This window comes from Balaenoptera physalus (assembly GCF_965194825.1).
Source record: "Balaenoptera physalus genome assembly, chromosome: 11".
NCBI classification, from domain to species: Eukaryota; Metazoa; Chordata; class Mammalia; order Artiodactyla; family Balaenopteridae; genus Balaenoptera; species Balaenoptera physalus.
Genome location: NC_138896.1, coordinates 55,823,288 through 55,843,377, shown reverse-complemented (window position 1 = coordinate 55,843,377; position 20,090 = coordinate 55,823,288). Strand labels below are relative to the sequence as shown.

At 38.2% G+C, this 20,090-nt stretch overlaps 1 protein-coding gene and 1 pseudogene across 12 annotated transcripts in view; both read right to left on the bottom strand.

Annotated features, from left to right (window-relative positions):
- The window catches only part of RBMS3 (RNA binding motif single stranded interacting protein 3), a gene marked incomplete at its 3' end in the record, with an annotated part of 716,065 nt that overhangs the window by 629,993 nt on the left and 65,982 nt on the right, over positions 1 to 20,090 (bottom strand). The window contains exon 1 of one of the 11 annotated variants that reach the window (XM_082415125.1): positions 6,576 to 18,878. The exons of the other annotated variants lie outside the window; for them this stretch is intronic. Of the gene's footprint in view, positions 1 to 6,575; positions 18,879 to 20,090 lie in introns of those variants that run through there. 11 annotated transcript variants of the gene reach the window in all.
- Positions 1 to 20,090, bottom strand: part of LOC309638772 (DNA primase large subunit pseudogene) — a 251,633-nt pseudogene that overhangs the window by 165,597 nt on the left and 65,946 nt on the right. The window lies entirely within an intron of this gene.

The following is a 20,090-nucleotide window of genomic DNA, read 5'->3' as shown; positions in this document are numbered from 1 at the left end:
AACTCCTCTCACTTTTACTGGAGACTAGGATTGCTGCCAAAGCATCTGGATCTCATACTAATCTGGGTCAGGTAACAGGATTTCAAATGTTGTAGAGTCCAGATGAAGAACTCATCTACTTCTAAAGGACTTTGGTTCACACCTAAAATAACTCTGCATATGTTTATCAATGAGATTTGCTAATAAGAAACTGCATATGTATTAAAATACAACTGTTAATCTCTTTTTTCTGGTTTATAATTTTAGCTCATCAAAGTCCACATGGCCTTTGGTAGAAACTTCCAGGCAATAATTAATTATGTTGTTTAAAACATTATTGCCTGTTTTGGGTGTCTTAAGTTGTGAAGATTAGAATCCCATTAGCAAAATCACCAAGTGAAAAATACATAACTCTATTTGATTTGCTATACAGAGATTCCATGATGAATAATTAAAGCATCCCCACCAGGACTTCTGGTTTCAGATGGCAGAATGAAGCATGATTTCAAAATCTTCCTTCCCGCAAGCCTAATTATAGTAAGTAAAGGAAGAAAAAAAATGCCCAGCTGCAGTCAAGCAAAAAAAGAAGCTGGTGGCCACTTAAGAAATAAATGCTCCTATGAATCTATACTCCTTAATCGACACAAAAAAGGCACAGTTCAAGTCCAATACTGATGCTAAAATAACCTGAACAATAGAAATATCTGCTTTCTTTATACCAACTCAAATGCACGCACGCGTGTGTGCACGCACACACACACACAGAGTCGAACGCTGTCATCACTGTTGATAGGGTAAAAAGAATCAGTCGCATTTAATCGAGAATATAACAAGAATGTGCTATAATTTTAAACCGCTTTGTAGGTATTAGATAATACAATCAGATAAGAGCAAGAAAAAATTATAAAAATAGGATCTCAAGAGACATGTTTATCATTAATCTTAGGTAATGTGATTATGCTTCAAGGAAATACTAATTTAAAAATATATTAGGAACACTAGGAGAATTCTGTAAGAGAGTGATATGTAAAGTTATAATCTAAATGTAGAAAATATAATGAAGAGATAAATCAATTTTTAATAGTAAACAAAAATATTAAATACTTGGTATAAATCTAAAAGAAATCCACATTGCTTACATGAAGAAAATTTAAAATTCTACTACAAACCATGGCATAATTTGGTGAGTGAATAGATATGCCATGAACTATAAAAGGAAGACAAGATAGTATAAAAAGGTCAAATTGTTCAAAATTAATCTATGAATACAAATGAGTCCCCCAAAATACCCATAAAACACTGTGACACGTGTTTGTGAAAATGAACAAAATGTTTATCTCAAAGAAAAGACATAAAAACTTGAAGAAAATTTTTGAAAATGAAGATTAAAGAAAGGAGAATAGACCTAAATGGTATACAATTAATTACAAAATAATAATTACTAAAATTGTTTTGGGGAGAAAAAATGGACTTATAGTATATGGAATAAAATTAGAAGAATTCAGAAATATAGCAAAAATATATGGAAATAAAATCCATGGTACAACTAAATTTCAAATCCCTGTGGAAAGAAGAATTATTCAATAATTAACGTTGGGACTGTAGATACAGTTGATTGGATTTTTAAAATTACATATATGAACTATAATGTATATATGTGTATATATATCATAAACATGAACGTATGTGTGTATATGCATATGTGTTTGTGTATTTTACCCCTTACACTAGAATATAAAAATAAATTCAAAAGGTCTAGAAGAAAGTATGGATGAATTTATTCATAATATTTTAGTGGGAAAGCTATTTTAAGGAGGTCTAAAAACCTAGAAGGCTCAAAAGAAAAACATGTTAGATTTTATACACACGTATTTTAAACTTTTGTAATGCAACAATATCATGAAATCAAAATGCAGAAAAGAAATTGGGGAGAATATATGTGCTACGTCAGACAGAATGTTATTTTCTTAATTTATACAGATCTCAAAAAAGTCAGTAAAAAGATATACAATCTAAAATAAAAATCTGTAAAACAAAGAGTAAGTTTCTAGAAAAATATACAAATGATGGATAAAGGCGATCTAAGCTCCTTCATAATGAAAGAAATGTATAAAACAATGAGGTTGCATATTTCACAGTTCAGATTGGCAAAAAATTTGGAAGTTCAGCAGTCCAAATGCTGGAGAGGTTATGAGAAAAAGCAGATGCTACTGGTTAAAATATAAATGTATGGATCATTTCTTACAGGCAAGTAGGCAATCTCTGAAATAGCAGAAACTTCAGGGTTCCTTTGATCTAGTGTTGAGACTTAGGAATTTATTACAAGGTTCATAAAGATATATGTATAATAATGTTCATCACATCACTGTTTGTATTAGCAATGAAAGCAGTCATCAAGAATGCACTGATTGATGACATTCTGGTACCCAGATTACAAGGAATGTACTATTGCTATTAACAAGGATGAGGTAGAGCTGTAAGAGAGATAGAAAAGGTGAAGAAATGAGGGAAAGAAGCAGCAGCTGGTATCTACATATCTCTAATGATAACTTTATATACATATATGCAAATATAAATAGGTACACATTAAATTCTCTAGAAGAACAGGCAAGAACTCTTAGAAGTGCAAGTTAGATTTGGAAAGAGGAAACAGGACACAGGATAGAAGATGTCCACTTTTCCTTTCATAGCTTTCCATCCTATTAAAATTTTCTTAACATGCACTTATATTTTGGTTTTATTTTGTTTGTTTGTTTTTTTTTGTCAAAAGGCATTATCTGTGCAGTAGATTGTGGACAATTTTTTGTTTTCTCTTTAAATTCCTTAATATTAAACACACTACTTAATATTATGTTTGAAGTTAATTCTCCAAATAATCAATAACCATCCGAATGAAACTAAGCTGCTCCACATGTGTGATGTTGATTAAGGCTCATCCTAGGCAACCACCTTGTCCTAGAGCAGACCGTGAGATTTGTTCTATGCGTCTTCATGGCCTCTGTACCATCTACTACACTGCCTTGCAGATATAAGATGCTCATTGCAATTTTGTCAAATGAAGACATTTTAAGAATGTATTAAGTTTTCATTTATTCTGTATGTGGTCAATTAACTGAAATCTACCTATAGAATTTTCTCTTCCATGAATTCAGACCTGGAAACATCTGTAAGTAAATTGGTAATCTCCAGAGTGAATCAGTCCTAAAACAATCTGTTCAATTTATAAAAACAAAACAAATAATCAACAGTGTTAATGAATAGGAACACACATCCCTTAATCCTCAGCCACAGTTTTATAATGACAATTTTTAAAATTCCTTTACTTTCAAAAATGTTTAAAATGAACTGTTAGAATTATATGAGTAAATAGGGATTCATTGGATGGCTTCACAAAGAGAGAATGGAATAAGAAGTTTTGAAAGCTATTAGAATTTAAATTATTTGTAATGGTATGTTAAATTATATTTTTTTAGAATCTGAAAAAGAGCAGATATATATATACATATAACTGAATCACATTGCTGTACAGGAGAAACTAACACAACACTGTAAATCAACTATACTCCAATATAAAATAAAAATTAAATTAAAAAAAAAACTACCACAAAAAAATAAGGTACAAGGATATATTGTACAACATGGGGGCTATAGCAAATATCTTATAATAACTATAAATGGAACATAACCTTTAAAAATTGTGAATCACTATATTGTACACCTGTTACATATATTATACATCAACTATACTTCAGTAAAAAATAAATTTAAAGAGAAAAATTATATTCTTGTAAAACCGAGGTACGAAGATAAAATAGATAGCAGACCGCTGAGCAAGTTGTGATAACATTTGTAAAATGCCAGAGCAGGGCATCCCCGGTGGCACAGTGGTTAAGAATCCGCCTGCCAATGCAGGGAACATGGGTTCAAGCCCTGGTCCGGGAAGATCTCACATGCCGCGGAGCAGCTAAGCCCATGTGCCACAACTACTGAGCCTGTGCTCTAGAGCTCATGAGCCACAACTGCTGAGCCCATGTGCCAAAAGTCCTGAAGCCCATGTGCCTAGAGCCCATGCTCTGCAACAAGAGAAGCCACCTCAACGAGAAACCTGCGCAACGCAACAAAAGAGTAGCCCCCGCTGCCACAACTAGAGAAAGCCTGTGCACAGCAATGAAGACCCAACGCAGCCAAAAATAAATAAATAAATAAATAAATTTATATAAAAAAAGAAATGTCATAGCAGAATGACAGGAAGCTGGTTAGATGGGCTTAAATGTACATTGAGTGTTAAAAAATGGCGCGGGCCAAGTAAACTGAGATGGAAGAAGGACATGCGAGAAGATGTGTTTGGAGAAAGTAGCTCTGTGCTAACCCCTCAACTCAAGCTGAGACAGGAGCCTCAGAAGCACCCATCGAGGGCTCAGTGCGTTGGCTCTGAGTTAACAGGGCCAGAAGGACTGTGCGTGGCCCCTACTTAGAAAATGGAGAAAGTGAACAGCTGGTAAGCTGCTTTGGGTGCAGATTAAAGGTGGGGGAGGTCTGGGGGTGGCCTTGCATACTCAGACTTTGTTGGGGCCAAGGATGCCTGTCTTCCCTGGACAAGATATGGGTTACAGAGGAGAGGGGAACAGAGCCAGGTGCAAGCATTTCTGTCTCCTGTCCAAGCTGGGCAGGCTGCACCTCCAGGGGCTGAGCTGGGAGCACAGGGCTGGAGAATAACGATCATCAGTGTCACAGTCGGGCTTTCAGACATTCATGGTAGAGGCCTCTGAAGATACTAAGAATGTTCCCAAGAAAGAAAGAGACTTGGGAAGAGAATGCAGAGCCATCTCACGACAGAGGTCAAGTGAGAACTTCTCTGTCTTTCTCACCCACCTTTCCGTCTCACGCGGACACCACCAGGGTCAGGGCAGCAAGGATCTGCTGGAGGGAAAGACAGACAGAAACACGGTGCCTCCTTCTTTACTCTGAAGCGTCCATTCCCCTACAGACTTGAGCTGGAGGAAGGGATGCAATCAAATGTGAATCTACATTTTTATTAAAGATTAATTATTGGGTGGGAACTATATATTCTAATTTCTGAATCAAGCCTCAATTTGCTAAAATCCATCCCACATCCCTGTGACCTCACTGAATAAGGAGGAAACTGGAGCTCAGAGAGTTTAAGATTATTTTGCCAATTACTCTTCAACTGACTAATAAAAAGCTGAGACTCTCAACTGCATTTCCATTATTGTACGGAACCCCTTTTAAAAAATAAAGAGTGATTTGATTTGAGCTTTTTTTTTAGCTTTTTTTTAAACCAATCTGTATCTTTTTCTTTTTTTTAAATTTAATTTTTATTTTATATTGGAGTATAGTTGATTTACAACATTGTGTTAGTTTCAGGTGTACAGCTAAGTGATTCAGTTATACATATACACATATCCATTCTTTTTAAGAATCTGACCTTTTTTTTAAATGAGTGGAGTCAAGAGTGAAAAGTTCCCATGGCCTGAGGGCCACCACAAATATGTGGCGCTGTAATAAAGCCTGTTGATGAAGTGCATAAATTAACTTTCATTTTCTGGAGACAGTAAATGCAGTGTTTTGTCTGAATATATGCACCATGAACAATGCAGCGTTTTATAGCATTCCTTTTATGCATAACCCCACTTGCATATTATTAATATTTCCTGACTAGATTAAAAGTCTTAGAGATGATTTTGCCTGAAATGTTTTAGTTCAATGCCCCCTTGGGGGAATTATTTTCAGCCTTAATTAACTTAATTGACAAGGCAACCAAGAGAATTAAAATGAGAGAAAAACAAGAATATTGAGAAAAAAATAAAGTTTCCCACTTTATTTATAAAGAGCCCCTGAAACTCAGCGTGTAGCAAGAACGTGCAAATCTGGAACGTTCACTTATTACTGAATTCATTATCATTTCATGTACTTGGTCAACCTTACCCTGTGCAGTTATGTTCTTTCCTGAAATGTTTTGAATAGGCTATTATTACGACCACCAATCTAAACTTTTTTTAAAGCCAGTATCATCTAAAATAAATGCCTCTGTGCTTCACATTGCTAGCAATTTTTATCATAAAAGTATGCATTCCCTCCCTCTTAAGGGTGGCCGTCACAATGGGTTTTGTTTGGAGAAATAAACTGAAAATTTAATTCTGTCCCCACCCTGCACTCCTCCCAAAGTAAAGCATCTGAATTGTAATTCCAGCCAGTCTCCCTTCAGACCTTGGTTCATGAATTTCAGAGGTAAAATGGTCACAGCCTTGGGAACTGTGCGGAATCCGCATAATTTACTATTTCCTGTGATTCATCAAAATGCCATTCTTCCCAAGAGGCCATTTTTTTTCCCCCATCGTGAACACACACGTACACTCACACACAAACATACCATAGATAACTTTAATTATCAAGAATATACAAATAGACTATAATTTAAAAGGATTACAAGTGTGTTTAGTTACATTAAATTAAAACAAACAGATCCCTAAACCACTCTTTCTCCTATGAATTTTTGTCTGCATTCTGCGAGTAACATATAGAACCCATTTATTAAGTGTCTTTAAAAATTACAGACCTGGAGTGAGTGGACTTACCTACACTTACTTGTCACTTGGAGAACACGAACTTGCATTCAACTTGAAAGTGCTAGAAAGTTGACCTATGCTTTATAAAAATTCTCAAACACTTTTAGATCTTACTTTAAAAAGAAAACGAAGTAAACTACAGGGGTCGGCATGATGATTACGGCCTCCATCCTCATTTTCCATTCTCTCATTGGCGTCCAGAGTCCTCATATTTCCTCTTGGGCACCAAAGGAATTCCCGACATTCTTGGAGGAACTCCTTTTTCATGTAGCCTAAGGCATTCACTGAAAATCCACCACTAGGCTTTACAGAACCCAAAGAGCAGGAAAGCCTGAATTCTGGCAAGAACTTACTTCTCATGTACTTCTAGTTAGAAAGTTCCAGTCAACAGCTACTGACATGTTATGTTTGAAGCCCCAAAATTCTTTCTGGTAATATTTTCTTCCTGCACGAAGAGCACCATCCCCACAGTGTCAAATATCAGCTTTTCTAGAAGCTAAGAATTTTAACTAAGCTATGTGTGCAAAGAGGCCTGAAAATATGGTTCCATTAATGCTTATTAGCAATCCACACACCAATGGGTCTATGATAATTCAGGAGTTCCAAACCCATAAGACTGAACTGCCTTCACCAGAATTCACAGAACAGAAAAGGCTGATAAAACCAAAGTGTGAACAGAAAGCAAAACTTCATAGTCTTTTCACTTTGCCATATTCAGAAGCACAGCTCTGGCTGCCTCAAAACACACAAATATTGAGCTCCTACTCTGTGTCTTCTGCTGGTGTTTCTGTATTCCACGTACTCCTCTAAAGTAGCAGCAAATAAATATGTGGTCCTTTTGATTGAGAATTAATTTATATTAACATGGGCCAACTCCAGGTTTACAAATATTCTCTCTGTTCTTGTACCTGTCATCCCAGGCAGCAAATCTGCAAAATGGGCTTGGATGAGAGACCCAAAGACTCACAGAAAAATCACCAGGATAAAAATAACTTATACCTTTTCACTCTGTAGCATCCTTTCCATAAAAGAATAACCCAAGTCGAACATGCACCTTCATTTTCCCCTCTCTGTATCAAAAAGTTGGTTTCTCCTGGCCACGTGTACAATCTGCGGGTATGCCCAAACCATGTTTCTCATTAGTTTGAAACACTTCTCTTACTCCAAATTAATCATTTGATTTTGCTGTCAACGCCTGTGTCAAGACTTCCATCAAACCTGTTTCCTTAATGGTCCCCTCTGGCCATGGGCTGCCAGCACATCCCTTAAAACGTCAGACCCACACATATGCCGGATAACATGCATTTTCAGGGATATTCTAGTAAGTTGCATTACAGCGTGATGAGCTTTATAACTGGATGAGAAAATCATGCAAGCCAAAAAATGTACAGACAGAAAGGGCTGTCTCTGATGAAAGGGCTTCCTATGGGGAGAGGCATTTTATTCTTTTAGCGGGATCCCCATCAAAGCAAGAGGAGAAACCAAGGTTTTAGATCAAGCATAGATCAAGCAAGAAAGAGCGAAAGAGGATGCATGGGAGATAAAATATCCTTCTTCCTCCAAAAATGTTAGAATATAGTACTTCCTGTTACTAAACATTCCTCAGTCAAGAAAATTTAAATCTATAGCTTTCTGTGATAGAATTAGATAAAGCCATGATTTTCAGGAGACAATTTATCATTCTCAGTCCTTCTGTTCCTCTCACAAGGAAAATTATAGACAGGACTCTCAGGTAGAATTCATTGAACGAAGAATGGAAATTGCTGCCCCTCAGTACATGAGATCATTTACAATCATAAAGGAAGCCTAGATGGATGGGAAGGCCCCAGTCAATAGCTCACTTCCACCATAACTAAGAGGCTGTCCTGGAAGGAAAATAGTGCACCAATGATTTCACTTCAGGTTTTTAACAAGACAAATATCGCTGACATCACATTTGGCTAGATGGTGTTTGCAGGAGGGTTGAAATTCGACACTGGATAACTAACAATCCTACAGCCCTTTGTGAAAAGACTTCTGGTTGGGTTTGAAGTTCTCAAAGAGAAATCTTCAGGTCCTGGGCTGGGAGTCAGAGACAACAGTCACTGGCGGAGTCTGTATTCTCTTTTCTGGAGAAGCCCCTTATGGGGAGATGGCAAAATAATCTATTTTGTTCATTTCCTCTGTGATTACATGTTGAAAATTTTAAATTATCCTTTTTGGGAAGAGAGAAAGGGAACCACATACATAAAAATTGTTGGCTTAAACTAGTTCCAGAAAAGGTACCAAATACTGGTAGCATACACAAAACAGAAATTTTACCTTTCTAATCAGTAGCCTGCTTGCACATAACAGCTAATTGATTTTGGACTGCATTTAAGACATTGGCCTCAACAAAGGGAATACAGTTTATAGACATGATAGTCCTTATGAAATTAAAAATAGTAGCTCTGGGAACTTGCTCTCTACCAGCAATTCCCAAAAGAAGATTCAGAACTGGTGAACCCAAGCAAAACCAAGGACAATTTCCAGTTGCCCTTGTTTAGTGAAGGGAAAGTTTTTAGGAGACAGTGTCTGTTATACTTTCCAGGAATCAAGCAACCGCTATCGTGTGATAAAACTCTACTGACCACATTGTATGGTCGAAACTGTTTAGCCTCTGTGGGACTCAGCACAGCACCTGGTCTACAGCATGCCATCAAAAATAATGGATGGATACCATAAAAAAGAATGAAATAATGCCATTTGCAGCAACATGGATAGGCCCAGAGATTATCATACTAAGTGAAGTAATTCAAAGACAAATATCATCTGATATCACTTATATGTGGAATCTAAAAAAATATACAAATGAACTTATTTACAAAACAGAAATAGGCTCACAGATAGAAAACAAACTTGTGATTACCAAAGGGGATAGCAGGGGGCGGAGGTGGGGAGAGGGAGGGAGGGATAAATTAGGAGTTTAGGAATAACATATACACACTACTATATATAAAATAGGTAAACAATAAGGTCCTGCTATATAGCACAGGGAAATCTATTCAATACCTTGTAATGACGTATAATGGAAAAGAATCTGAAAAAGAATACACATATGTATACATATATATATATGTATATATACCTGAATCGCTTTGCTATACACTCGAAACTAACACATTGTAAATTAACTGTACTTCAATAAAAAAATAATGGATGGATAAATATAAGAAAGGCCTATCTTTACAAATATGACTGAGTTTAGTTTCTTTGCTTTAATAGAAGGAAGGTAGGAAAAGAAGGAGGGAGGGAAGTGGGGAGGAGGGAGGGAGGAGAGAAAAATGTGATCTTCTGTCTGGGATCAGCATAGGCGATATCAATCCCAGCTTTGCCACCCATCCTTTGGGCAAGTCCCTTAGACACGTGCCTTCACCATACACACCCCCAGTGAAATGGGAACACTGTTGCCTATGCCTGCAGTTCAGTTCTGAAGCACTGCATCCTTGTTTAGTAAAGAACAAGAACAGTGGAGACAAAGGGACCCACTGCTAGTACACCCAACTGGGGATGGGGAGGTGGTCCCAGTTCAAATCTGGGCTCTGCCGCTTACCAGCCATGACCTTTGGATCAAAGGCAGCAGAGAAATTAAATTTATGCCTCTATAACGGATTCTTTGTTTTGTGAAGGAACCATTAAAATAGAGGTGTTTTCTGAGGGGCAGAGAGTTAGCATCAGCTTTCCTGGTGCTTTCAATTCACCAACATTCCTACCAAGACCTAAGTGCTATTCCAGTGCAGGAAACATCATCTTCTACCTTTGAAGTGACGAAAATTTTTCTGCAATTTGGTATTATATACAAAAGAAAAACTTGCTCATAAGTAAGGGGAACATATGAGCCATCCACTTGAGAGAAACTACAAAATATTAATTATACTGATGTGTAAAATAATTTTCAAGTCTTAAGTTTTATTTTGAAAGTTTCTCAAATTATTCACTCAGACTAAAACACTTAAGATTTTAAATATCATTGTCCTTCTTTGCCTATTAAAGTGGTTTATTTAGACTTAGCTACATTTATCAATGTTGGTATTAGTAGACTTAAGTAGAAAACACATGGTTTCCTCAGGTAATTGGTTGCATTTTTTAAGAGAAACGGGAGTCTCAATACAGCATTATTTATGTCCATTTCTATAAGGTAGTTCACTCAGACCAGAAATCATAACCTCTACTGAATGGACTCACACGTGCTCTTTTTAAGTTGTTTATATATATTATTCAATACGTTATTAGATAAAAACATCAATGCAAGCACATAATTGAATCTAGCTACATATACAGATACAAACTTTTCACCTTTTCAGAAATTGTTCATCTACTGAATAGCAACTATATAAGAAACCAGTATATGTTTAAACATATACATATATGTTTATGTTTAAACATAAACATATACAGCTTAAACATATACTATATGACATTCCTCTGATTAGAATTTCAGTCTCCACTTTACACATACCAGTAAGTCAATTTTTCCACCAGTAAATTAGCCCAACAGAAATTTGTTACTGGCTTCTCAACATTTTCTTCATCTTACAAATTTAGAATCATTGCAGTAAAATTTTATAGCGAGAAGGGTCTTTGGGGGATCATCTCCAGCTCTTCCTCAAATGCATGAGCTGTTTCTACAATGTGTGGAAACCTTCCTGATTTAATCACAATTTGTAAATTTTTAATGTACATTTACCTAACTAAGCAATTGGTCAAATTATGAGTAGAACATAAGGTTCAATGCTATATTTTTGACAATGATGGAAATAAATTCCTCACACACTTGGTAATACTGAGGCATGGTTAACTGATCCATTATGGTTTTGTAATCTAAATCTTAAATTATTTATTTATTGTACTCTGATCCTTAAAGATAAACTTGAAGAGACATTTTTTTTTTCATTGATTCTTAACTTTCAATACCTCAGGCAAATAGACATGAGACAAAAGTGCAGATTAGCAGACAACATTGGGTAGTGCACAGGAAAATTAATTTTTGCATATTCCAAATCCAGAAAACCAACCAGGTAAAAATATAACAAAACCAAGAAAATATTCACTATTTTCTATCCATTGGAAATTGCCTTCAAAGTTGATTTTAAAATTGGTCAGCTTTTCAGTATACCAGTGAGTGGTAAAAAGAACTAGGTCTCAAATCCCCATGGATGAGCCACTAAGTCCTTTGTAAAGAGCACAAGTATCTATTTTCTGTTCACATTTGAAGCCTCCTTTCTAGGAAACAACTCAGAACTCAGCAGAATCTCTTCTCGATTTTTACACGTTATTATTGTGGAAATGCATTCCCCTATCACACTGGAATCCTTCAGCTTTCAGCCTTCTCTAGACCCCAGCTACCCTAACTGTATCCCCAGGGATGCAATCTTACCAAACACATGATGTTTTATGAAAATTAAACCAAAGAGGTGAGGTTCCACAGACAAGAAAAAAAATGCCTCTTTGGTTTTAATCCAATTAGCAGTGTTTGGCATGGTCCCTTAAATGAAGAGCTGAGTTCTACATTCTCAGAATGAAAATGACTAGTTTACTTCCTTGTTTAAGGGTAATTATTATTTTAGATGGTCAGAGATGGAAAATCATAATTCTACACTTGTTAAGTAGGTAGAGATTTATAAAGGATCATAAACTACTGAGATAAATGTATCTTGTTACTTGAGAGTAGTGACCACAGGAGAAGCCAGGCTGGTCCAGGGACAAGAAACAAGACCCAGGTCACTGGTGCAGTGTCCTGGTCTCTGATGGGCTCCTGAACTGAGCAAGTCGCCCTAGCTTCTTGCGCTGTAATAATCTTGTTGATCAAATCAAATAGTTATTACATGGCTTACTTCATATAAAAGATTAGTAATAAAGAGAGATCATAGAATAAACATACTTAGAAAAATTCAAAATGTTTTGCTGAGACTGCAGGGTAACATGGAAAGAACATGGATTTTAAAATTAATACAGATCTGTGCTTCGAACCCTCCAGTGTGTGAAAATGGGCAACATAACTTAATTTTCCTGAATTTTCCTTTACTTGAATGAAGGGTGATAAATCTACAGAGTTGTTAACAATTAAAGGAGAGAATATTTGAAACATTTTGATTGTTCGGTATTTCTTAATATCGCTCTTATGTAATTATTAGTTATCAATTTAATTACACATATTATTAATGAAAGATTTTACTGCTTATTTTTTTACTTTATGTATGCATATGTATAAAAGTGTTGTAGATGGATGGATGGATGCATGCATGATGCAGGCACGGAGCGATAGGTAATTTATTTATCTTTCTCTAACAAGCCAAGAGGAGTATTGCCAGTGGTCAGCTCTTCCTATTCACTGCAAGAGTGCTGTAGAGCTTATGACAATATCTCACAGGGTGCAAACTAATAAAACATAGAAGAATATGATTAAAAAGCATCAAATAAAGATCACCTTTTATCTATTCAGAAAGGATTTAGCTTAATCTAATTTTTAAAGGATATATATATATAAAGGAACAGGATGATCAAAAACACAAAATATACTTTATTTGCTACCATTTTTGTTATATCACTGAAACACTGGGATATAATTATCTTGCCAAACCAAAACAACAACAAAACAAAAGCACATAGAAGAAACTGAGATACTTGATATCTCCTAAAAAGTAGAATTGCTTACAAGAGATTTTGTGATAAGACCAGCTTTGCTTTTGATATGATGGATTCAGACAAAAGCCATTCTCTCTTCTAAGGACACAGTTTTGGAACAGAAGAAAATAATTGGTGTTTTGCCAAATCTCCCTAGTACAAACTTGGAATTAATGTTAGAAAGACTATGAAGAAAGGGTAGATTTTGAGACACGTTCAACTTTCAATTTATTTGGCCGTTAAAGAAGGTATTACTCCATTCTCAAAATCCTCCATTAAGTCAAGAGGGAACTTTCAATACACAATGTTGAAAAAAGACTTTACAAAATTGCATTTTGTCATAAGATGGCAGTCCAGTGGTGATGCACATTGGTCAAAAAAGAGGGCAAATAATTTGAAAAAAATTAATAAAGGAAGACAGTCTCCACGGGCACAAGACTTGTGCACAGGGCTATGACTTAGAAGGACACTGCCTTTGGTTTAATTTTCTGCTGCTGCCATCTAGAAATTCCTAATAATTTCTTAACAAGGGGACTCATATTATCTTTTGCACTGCACCCTTCAAATTATTTAACCAGTCCTGAGGGAAGACAGAGAAACTGCTAAAATCTCTCCTTAGATGGGGCTGAAGTTTCTCTGATCTAGGATTGTTGGAGAACACTGCCTTGATAGAAAAAATCTGTCAGTAAAGACCAGTCCTCAACAAAAACGCAAGACTATGTTTACATCCAGCTCTATCTCATCTTTTTGCACCATTCCCCTGGTGCATCTTCTTAGGGGCTCTTATTTCCCTCCTTCCTGCAACCAACACAATATGCCCCTCACCCCACCCCAGAGCATCACCTGAAATCAGAACTCGGCACCATTTTGTGCTTTGCCGTCAATAGTTTGTCTCTTCTCGAGGCATTTCTACTTCAGGTCTTCCTCGAATTTATTAAAAGTTCTTTCCTCTGAAAGGGAACACTCCTACACTATTAGTGGGAATGTAAATTGGTGCAGCCACTATGGAAACAGTATGGAGGTTCCTCAAAAAACTAAAAATAGAGCTACCATATGATCCGGCAATCCCACTCCTGGGCATATATCCAGACAAAACTATAATTGAAAAAGATACATGCACCCCAATGTTCACAGCAGCACTATTTACAATAGCCAAGACATGGAAACAACCTAAATGTCCACTGACAGATGAATGGATAAAGACGATATGGTATATATATATACAATGGAATATTACTCGCCCATAAAAAAGAATGACATAATGCCATTTGCAGCTACATGGATGAACCTAGACATTATCATACTAAGTGAAGTAAATCAGAAAAAAGAAAGACAAATACCATATGATATCACTTATATGTGGAATCCAAAATAGGACACAAATGAACATATCTATGAAACAGAAACAGACTCACAGACAGAGAGAACAGACTTGTGGTTGCCAAAGGGTAGGGGGGTGGGGGAAGGAAGGACTGGGAGTTTGGAGTGAGCTAGCAGATGCAAACTATTATATATAGAATGGATGAACAACAAGGTCCTACTGTATAGCACAGGGAACTATATTCAATACCCTGTGATAAACCAGAATGGAAAAGAATATGAAAAAGAATATACATATGTGTATAACTGAATCACTTTGCTGTACAGCAGACATTAACACAATATTGTAAATCAACTATATTTCAATAGAAGTTTTTTTTAAAGTTATTTTCTCTGTAAAAGAAATTTCTGGCACCTGTGATGTATCAGGAACGTATTATTCTAGATAGGGATTCTTGCGAGAACGCTTGGAATTGTAGTTGCAAGGCAACTGCTTACTTAATACCACTGGCCCCCTCACTCGAGACATGTGACTTTCCTGATAACGTCTTGCTGTTCTTTTTTAAAAAGTGATAAGGTTTACTTAAAGCCCATCTATTTCACAGCGCTGCCAGGAGTTGAATAACAGTCACGCAGCTTCCCCCCCCCCCCCGCATTGCTTAATAATCATGATTCATGACTCTGCTCTCCAGCCATTTTTGAACAACAAAAGGTCAGAAATTCTGCATCTGTGAGGACCTGCAGTCACTTCCAGGTGCCCCCATCAGCACCTGAAACCAGACAGAACCACAGATCTCTTATCAGGCATGCTCCAGAGCCCTTGCCCCCAAGATGGTTTCATTTGCAAATGCCATTTGTCTTAGTCTTGACTCCTGCCAGACAGAGATAATGAAGTAAATCTAGGGTTGGCAAAAAGGGAATCCAGGTCTAGATCTAGAGGAATGAGGCTTCCCTACTCATCTCCAGAAGAATTATGGCCTGGGCTCTAGAGAAAGCAGGTGTTTCCAACCAACTAACCCCACTCCACACTCCTGCCCAGGAGGGGTCTCAGGCAGAATGAGAGGGCAACAAGAGAGAGGATCTCGGAGTCTCCGGGCTTGCAATGGTTGGCCTTGCAGGGGGGCTTGCCAAAAGAGATGCCAGTTAGCGACAAACATGGCAGAGACACAGGAGACACAATCATTTGAAATTTGCAAGGGAAGCACTGGCCACGAATCGTATTGAAATTGATAATGTTGGTCCACTTATCCACAAAGGGGGGACAAAACTGGCTCTAAACTGCATTGGAAGTCCAGCATAATGGCTGATATGGTGGTTGCTTAATAACTCTAGATTTAAAAGGTAGTAATTTATGAAAAAATGAAAACTAAAGTACTTATGTAATAAGAAAGAAAAAAGGGAAGGGAGGGAAGGAGGGAGGGAGGAAAGAAGTAAAAAAGGAAGGAAGGGAAGAAGGCAAGAAGGCAGGAAGGAAGGAAGGACGGAAGTTAGACCTGTATAATCTGAATAAGTAGACCAGTAGTTTTTAAACATTAACCTGCATAAGCATTACCTGGAGACCTTTTAAAACAGGTTGCTGGGCGCCCCTCCCCCCTGACACTTCCTGATTCAGTAGGTCTGAGGAGGAGTCTGAGAATTTGCTTTTCTAACCAGTTCCCAGGGTGATGCTGAAGCTCCCGGTCCAGGGACCACACTTTGAGAACCACCACTCTACACCTTTATAGGAAAGATTCTATTCTAGTTTACAAAGGACATATTGTTGGCTGGAAGGCAAGCCAATTACTCTTTTTCTGTGCCTCAGTTGATGTCAATCTGCAGAGTACCAAACATTTTATTTGCTTTTATATAACTCACAGATGAAGTATAAAACGTGCTAAGCCTTATTTATGATATTTAAAATGCTGGAATTGATATTTTATAGCTGGACCATAAAAATGAATGCAAATGAAAGACAAAATAGATGTGAAGATTGCTCAAAAAAGCCTAAGGAGGGCCAATCAGGACTCAAAGAAAAGAACACAGACAGTGCACGTGGATTTTGTTCCACTCCGTCCGTTGTTAACTGGCCTTAGGTCTTGGGCCTGTCACTTCGTGCTGTTAGCCTCAGTTTTCTCATCTAAAAAATGGGAAGGCCAGGGCTTCCCTGGTGGCGCAGTGGTTGAGAATCTGCCTGCTAATGCAGGGGACACGGGTTCGAGCCCTGGTCTGGGAAGATCCCACATGCCGCGGAGCAACTGGGCCCGTGAGCCACAACTACTGAGCCTGCGCGTCTGGAGCCTGTGCCCCGCAACGGGAGGGGCCGCAATAGTGAAAGGCCCGCGCACCGCGATGAAGAGCGGCCCCCGCACCGCGATGAAGAGTGGCCCCCGCTTGCCGCAACTGGAGAAAGCCCTCGCACGAAACGAAGACCCAACACAGCCAAAAAAATAAATAAACAAATAAATAAATAAAGTAGCTATTAATTTAAAAAAAAAAAAAAAAAAGGGAAGGCCAGAGCAGAAGAACTAAGTTCCCTCCACGTGCACCATTCTAACCTGGGACACCGGCCGTCACTGGAGCTGTTTGTTTTTTCAAATTGCTTGCTCTTTCCTAAAGCACAATGACCAGATACTATTTTGTACCATAAATGTAATTTGGAAAGATCAGTCTTGCCAGACCTGTCCCTTAACTATGCTCCTTGGAACACAAAGCACCAGTAGAGACAAGCAGTGTTGTGAGGTCATTTCGTAATTGTGTCCTAGGTTTATAACGTGGTTTTAGCATCACATCAGTCCTTGGTTCTGTGCAGCTACATATGACATCAGAACACATGTGGAAATCTGAAACAGAATTTTCCCTAGCATGTCCCTAAAGACTATGGATAACTTGGGCCTCACAGCAACCGTTTCTCTAAGAAATAATGTTGATCATCTGGGAGAAGTTTTCAACATTTTTTATCAGATATTCCTAAAATCATATGCCGGATTGCTAGAATTTAATCCTGAGATAGCAATGTTTTCATTAATTTATAAACACCTCTGTAAATGTCTATCAACTTTAGACTGAAGTATTTTCCTTAATCATCTCCACAAAATAACGAAAAGGATAGGTGTGGGGGGTTAAGAATAATCAAAGATATTATCTATACTACTGTTCCAGGGTTAATTTTAGAATTTTAAGCATGTTGCCATGAAATTATCGTGACAGCACTTTTTAAAAACAGTTTCAGATTTTTCTGAAACTCTGTACATTAAAACACCAAATAGTGTTAGAAGGCTTGGAAAAAGAAGGTACACAGAACTTGAGCTTCATTTTTTTCAAATTATTTAAATATGAATTTGACCAAAAATATCAAGATTTTGCCATTTTTTCCTCTTCTAAGGGTGAACACAAAGGCAAAGTAGAAGGTGTCCGGCCTGGGTTTGAATGTCTGTTAGTATTTATTGGCCAGTTTACCTTTGGTAATTTGCTAAACTTTCTGAGTTTCCGTTTTCTCAAGTTAGAGTAACTGATTACTCGGATATACTAATCCTATAATTTAATCTTTATAGGATTAAATGAGAAGATATATATAAAGTACCTTTCCTGATGCCTAACTTGTGGTAGCCAATTACTAAATTAGAGGCGTGGTTATTGTTCTTACAAGGGCTCAGCTTTCCTAGAAGGCAAACCTTTGGTTTGGCACCAAAGTCACTGCCATCCAGGACTGTTTGCAGATCAGGCTGTGAACAGAACCTTACAGGCTGGCTGTGTAAAACTACGTAAGAAAAGTCAGTATTGGCATAGGTCAGCAGACCTCGAATGATCATTTTCACTCCTTGAATTAGAGTTTTATGTGAAGGTTGACTTATGGTAACATAAGTGGGGCCTTGATAACAAACATATTTACTATATAATATTTCAGATCAGAAAGCATCCTTGAGCAGAATAAGTTGTACACAAAAGTACATCAACTCTTAATCCTGTGAAAATTAACAGAAAGCCTGTTTTCAACTGTGCTTACCCCACAAGACATGAAGAAAATGTCAAAATATTTTTTCCTACTTGTTGGAGCACTATTTTTAGATGGTTTTTGAATAGAGAACACATATTTGTTAAAGACGCCGAATTCATTCCAGATGGAGGCTTCACTGTGAAGTGATGGGCTGCAAAGAGCTGGTTTTCCTTTGTTAAGAAAAACCAGAAAGCCTGATCAGCTGAAAAATTCAGGTTGGCCAACCCAGGACTGAGAATGTCCATGAATATTTTATAATCATTTTTCATACGTTTAGAACAGAGCTCCCTTCAAAAAGAAAACACAAAATCAAAGACAGGGAGGGAGGAGTTAGAGGAAGGGAGAAAGGAAGGGGGAGTCGAAGGCAGGAGAAAGGGAGGGAGAGGGAGAGGGAGGGAGAGAGGGGGAGAGAGAGAGAGAGGGAGGGAGGGAGAGAAAGAGAGAGAGGGAGGGAGGGAGAGAGGGAGGGAGAGAGAGAGAGAAGGAGGGAGAGAGAGAGGGAGAAAGACAGAGAGAGGGAGGGAGGGAGAGAGATAGGGAGAAAGAGAGAGAGGGATGGAGGGAGGGAGAGAGAGGGGGGAGAGAGAGAGAGGGAGAAAGAGAGAGAGAGGGATGGAGAGAGAGAGGGAGGAAGGGAGGGAGAAAGAGAGGGAGGGAGAGAGAGAGGGAGGGAGAGAGAGAGGGAGGGAGGGAGAGAGAGAGAGAAGGAGGGAGAGAGAGAGGGAGAAAGAGAGAGGGTGAGAGATAGGGAGAGGGAGAGAGAGAGGGAGGGAGAGAGATGGAGGGAGGGAGAGAGAGAGAAGGAGGGAGAAAGAGAGGGAGAGAGAGAGAGATAGAGGGAGGAAGGGAGAGAAGGAGAGAGGGAGGGAGAGAAGGAGAGAGAGAGGGAGGGAAAGGGAGAGAGAGAGAGAGAAGGAGAGAGGGAGAGAGGGAGAGAGGGAGGGAGAGAGAGAGAGAACTTCAGGGCTTTGTGGTCTAATCTACCTTCATTTAAACCCTTCCTGTTGAAAACGCATCTCTCTGTCGATCTCTGGGTTGGTGACTGCCCCACTGGGGCTTTGGAATGCTCACACTTCAGACGTGACAGGCGCAGTACAATGCGCAGTCCCAGAGTTACGAGTTTCTCCCACATACCAAATACATGAAGTAGCCCTGGAGTGCTTGGAAGAGCTTTGGCTCGGGGCCACCCTGTAACAGGAACTTGCTTGGCAAAGAGCTGCTTGAAACACATTTGCTGTGTGTATATCTGGAGCCATTTCTTTCCCTTCCAGCCCCTTGAAACTGACATGGGTGGGCCAGTTCTCTGAGGACGTCCACCACTGAACAAAAAGCAAAAGCCTGACTTTCTAGAATTTGCCCCATGGGCTGTGTCCACAATTTCTGCTAACCGATTCTCCTGCTTTCCATGCCCACATGCCTTATAGGTGTACATCCCACATTTTCCACCGTGGGGAGCTGAGCCTTGAAATATTATATTAGTAAGCATTCTCGTAGGGAATTAAATCAAAACCAGGAAGGAGGCAAATACTGTCGGCTCTATCACAAACCTGGCAAAAAAGGAAGAATGAAAACACCTACGACACCCATAG